Below are 5,730 nucleotides of genomic sequence, written 5' to 3'. Positions count from 1 at the left end.
TGCCATGACATCCTCGAGTTATTTTTTTTTTCAGGCGTTGATCTTCACTAGCCAGTTTTGACCCGCCAGATTTATTGAGTCATTAAGAACACTTCCACCTTCTGAATGTTGACGGCCGCTGGCACCAAGCGTACGATTTGGGTCGAAAGAAATTCATGGGCACATGTCCCCCCCCACAAAGTCTGAAAATACATTATCGGAGTTTTTAAATATTTTAATTCCTTTTGCTTTAAAATTATTTTGATGAATTTAAAAAATAAATAATTTTTTTAATATATTTCTAAAGAACAACACGGAGGAGCCCCCCCACCACCCATGCGTCGTCGCGATATTCTTCAGGTGGCGGTCAAGATTGGCCGCTGCAATGGCAAACCGGTTTTTGTTTTTTTTGTGAACTTCGTTGAAAGGTGGACAGCGTGTAAAGACTGCTTGAGCACGCACACAATTTTTTTAATAAAAAGAGTCAGTAATTATAGTATAATCTAAGATAGATTAATAATTTCCATTAAATAATATTTTTTTAGTCTCAACCTGGCATCAATCTAGTAAATCAACAATTCACTAAAATTATAAGATAATACTTTAAAATATAAATAATAGGTTCCTATTGATATATACATAATACTCTATTTAAAAATCAAAATTTATATATATGATTCTAAAGTTTCTTGTTTAATATTAAAAGTGATGTTTCCTTGAATCTCATCTGTAACTTTTCTAAGTCCATTAAGAATTATGCAATACTATTGTTATTTTGAATATATTTTTGTATGAGATAGACTTTGGTATATAATTATTATTTTTAATTTCATCCTCTATGTTATTTTCCATGATTTTCTCAATAATTTTCTTGTCAACAACTTCAAAGTTGATTTCCTTACACCTTTGAAATGAGAAGTCATTGTGTTTAGTTTTATCATTTGGCATACTTTATTTTATTTTTATTGGTGTTTTTATTCGATTTAATGTTCATGAAGTAAGTATACAATAAATATAATTTTACTTTGTTAATAGATGTATGACTTCTATTTAATAAATTAATTACATTCATGACCTTGTTTTGATTAAACATGCATATAGAATAATAATAATAATAATAACTCATAATAATTTATTAATTAAATATGTCCCCTTTAATTAATGAATTTTCGTGGTTCCAAAGGTATAGGCTGAATTGTAAATCCATTTGATTAATTAACAAAAAAAATAAATTAAAGTTAAAATTAAAGATATACAATGAATTAAAATTAAAAAAATGTTTTCTTGATTAAAAATAGTTATAATAATCTCATGGTTTAGATTAATATATATATATAATGAAAAATCATATTAGCTGATTTGAGTGCTTTATAAAACATATTTCTTCACACTCTGAACTTAAAGTATATTTAAAAATGAAATATATTTTTAAAATAAAATATATTTTTAAAATAAAAATTAAACTTTCAAATTTAGAATTATATTGTTATTTTAATATTTGATTTTAAAAAAACTCATTTTCACTCCCTTTTTTTTATAAATTTTTAAGACGTAGAAATTCAAAACTCTTGCATTAATATGATTTCTTTGATTTTCTAAAATTATTTTATTCTTTTTGTGAGATAAGTGAGTGAAAGAAATAATAAAGGGAGCATTGAGAAAATAATGAGAGGAGAGAAAATTGGGGTATAAAAAAAATGAGAAAAGAAAACGAGAGAAAAAAACAAGAAAAAGAAAAAAAAATAAATGTGAATTAGACACTCAAAACATGCTTTGAAGCATTCTATTTTTTTATGATCTTTGCTGACCTAATCAAGTTCGTTCACTTTGGAGTCCACTTTTCAATTTGGGCTAAAATTCAGTGTAAGATAATGACTGGTTTCTTGCAGTTGAATAAATCAACTATTACTTTTTATTTTATTTTTATGCTATGGTAGTTATAGGCCAGTTTCCGTATTAGCTGAAACACGGACACTAATAAATAAGTGTTTGTAAATATAGTTATATTTATATTTTTAAAAAATTTAATTTTTTTGTTAAAAATTAATTTTTTTATGTATTTTAGATTGTTTTGATGTCCTAATTTTAAAAATAATTTTTTTAAAATAAAAAAAATATCATTTCAATGAATTTTAATACGAAAAATATTTTAAAAAACAATCACAACCACATTATCAAACAAGCTCTAAATCATATCCTCTTAAAATAGTTTCATGTATTAAAAAAAAACATAATATATTCTCTAATGGTTGAATCTAAAACCAACCTTTTAAAATCAATTCTATATAAAAATACACAATTTCTGTCATAAAATTTTTTTATGATCTTTTCTCGTGACTTTACCAACTGAATTATGCACAAACAGACTAATACTGTCATGACATATTTGACAAGCTAAGGGTTAAATATTGAAAACTTATAAATAAATTGACTTGTTTGTCCATAATAGTGACCTGGTAATTATTACTATATATATATCTTCATTTAAAAAAAACTAAACATAACATTTTTTTAAAAAAAACTAGCATAACAATTTTATTTTATATTTTTTAAATAGCATAAATACATGGATTGTGTTGTTATTAATAGCACAATCTAATGAATTGCAATACTTTAAAAAACACACGAAACCCTAACCCTATATGTAACCTTAACCTTAACCTAATTCAATCTCGAAACTTAAATATAAAATTGAATCCCAAATCTTAACTCTAACTATAAGTTTCTCTCATCATCAAAATTTTGACAAGAAAGAGCAATTGTTTACATACTTTGTAATTCACAATAGGATAGTGATTCTCATGATTTTAATCTATAGTCCATACAAAAGTTAAAAATTATGGTTTTTCATCATCAATATGCATGATACCTTATTTAGCTTTAACTTTAACTCTAATTCTATATTTCTCTCTCTCTGTCTCTCTCTTTTTTATCAAATAACTTTTTTTGAGTTATGTTACTTTTATTAAAGCTAACCCTATAATTTTTTTATAGCGTTTGCACTCCAACCAAATTTTTTCATCATTAGTCTTTCTCTTTTTCCCTAGCTAGTTAGAGCATATGATATTGTATAAACATTACCACTTTTATTGATTTATACTATAAAACCTAACCCTAAACTCTAAATTTTAATATAAACCTTAAGCATAGATCCTAAACCATAACACAAAACCCTTTAAAACTCTAAACTTAAACCGTAAAACATATATGTTGGCATCATTCATATCAATTAGTATATTATATAATTAGAGCATCACATGATTGTATAAACTTTAAGATGTTTTATTATTCAAGCTTTATCATTAATGTTGCAATGTTTATTTGATTATCATAACAACATAACCTAATATATTAAATAATAATTGATTTAATGATCTATCTCTAACATTGCTTCACTAAACCTTCTTACCTTCATTCACTTGTAAAATACATGGTTTGATATTTTAAAAAAACCTAATTATGGAAATTTAAAGTGTATTTAACAATAATAATTTCTATTTGACAGGACTAGAGCAATTATAAAAGTAAAATCAAATACAAACTAATCATTAAAAAAATAACAATATAACATATAATAAGTATAAATATAATTAGTTTTATTATTGGTATTTCTTCTTTAACTGCTTGTTGATCAACAAACTTAATCAGCATCACTTTAAGGTTCTTGACCTCAAGGAGCCTCTTTCATAGCCATGATATCATCTAGATATGAAGGCTTGCCAACCACATCAAGCTCAAAACAATAAGTGTTGAACCAATTGGTGTCCAGGGTGTATCTTATATTATATGTAACTCATCATTTATCACATATTGACGAGAAAAGAAACAAATATTTATCATTTTATTATGCCTTTATAATTTAAGCTTGTACTCCATATGTTTACACCTATCAATACGATCTCATGGTGGTGTGATGAAGTGGTGCATAATCTCGATGTACCATTTCATACACACATCAACTAAAATAATCGAATGCACTTATCAATGATTTATGTCCTTCATGTATGACACTACTAGATATAATGTTAATATATTACTGTCTAATTATCATCATTTTAATATTTTGACTTATCAAATATAGCTTATTATTGGTGTCAATATTAAGTAGAATATGTTATTACAAATTCTATTGTCGCATAATGTGATTATGGTAATGCAAACTTAGCCACTTTAAAAAATATAAAGAAGACCACTGATGTCTATGTGTTTTTATCCATTTTATAAATCTTAGGATAAGAACACATGAGCGCTCATTCTTAGTGCAAGATATTTACTCAACCTATTAAAATATCAAATTAATGTACTTTTTTATAAGTAATTTGAAAAAATAATATAATAAAAAATAAATATGAATTTTTTAAACTTTTACCTGATGATTTGATTTCTCTTAATAGACGTCCATACAGTTTATGAAAATATATGAATGGGCATTTTAAAACATATGTAAGTTTCTTTTCTCAAGATTGGATAGTTTATTGTCTATCCAACTCATTGTGATAAAACAACAAGACATAGGTTAGATTATCTTTAAACATTCTAGTCTCAAGCATGTGACATTACAAACCACAAAGTTGTTACAACTTTTTAACTATTATAATTTATATGCTAATGAAAAATTGCTTAAGAATATCTATTACCTAGCTTTTAATAGGAGTGATAACCTTAATTTTTGTTGATTATCTGTTTGCCCCTCACTTAAGGATGTCAATATGTAATTGCTTCTATGACCATAATTGGATATAATAATATTCAAACTATTAGTAACACTCAAATGTATTGTTGTTATATAAATAATATATGATAAATCAAAACACTTTGTTTTAATTATTGTATATGTAAAGGGAACAAACAACTCCTTACTTATTTTAAGCCTATCATGCATCCATGACATAACTAGTGGTATAGATCAACAATAATTATAGACGCCTAACTATATTCTAGAATATCATTGAATTTCTCTAGCACTAATATATACATAACTTGCACTATATTCTCAATCATACTTATGAATAAGATGCTGCCAATCATGTGCATAATGTATGCTTTAATATACCCACACAACATCTCCTCATTTACATCATTAGAAGGTGAGCCCAAAAACATATACTTAAATAACTTCAACTTGATGGCATTCTTATTCACAACATTAGTAAGGATACATATCCCCATAAACACTAATATAAATCCTCACTCTTTATTAATCCCTTGCAAGTTACAAGCCATCCATCAAAAGGTTGGATAAGAATAACAACTTTTTAGAAGCATGTGTCATCTTATATGCACAAAGATAGAACGTATGAATCTCATATGTTTATCTCTTAATCAATGCATCGACAAATTGCAATCCAGTTTGATGTGTTGAAAGCAAATGATGTAATATAAATCAACCTAAACAACATATATAAATTAAAACCCATCAATCTATAATGTAGACAATATATCTTATCATTGGCCTGAAAATTAATCAAATAACATAAATACTAGTATGATTATGATATTATGAATATGTTTGAATATAATAAAATGTATACTTACACATCACATCTATATGTCTTTTAATTTATAATGGTTCTACAAGTACAGAATCAATGTACATATTACTATATAGGATCAATGTACATATTACTATATAAGATCAATGATAAAATTGCTCTCTTTAACATGTTGACCATGGTATCCACTTTATCAATGGACTTTTAGTGAACTTGAAACGCCTCCTCTTATACGTGGTATCATCTCAACATGAATTAG

Source organism: Populus euphratica, unplaced genomic scaffold (genome assembly GCF_000495115.2).
Source record: "Populus euphratica unplaced genomic scaffold, PopEup_1.0 scaffold35.1, whole genome shotgun sequence".
NCBI classification, from domain to species: Eukaryota; Viridiplantae; Streptophyta; class Magnoliopsida; order Malpighiales; family Salicaceae; genus Populus; species Populus euphratica.
Note: the sequence above shows the minus strand (reverse complement) of the source record.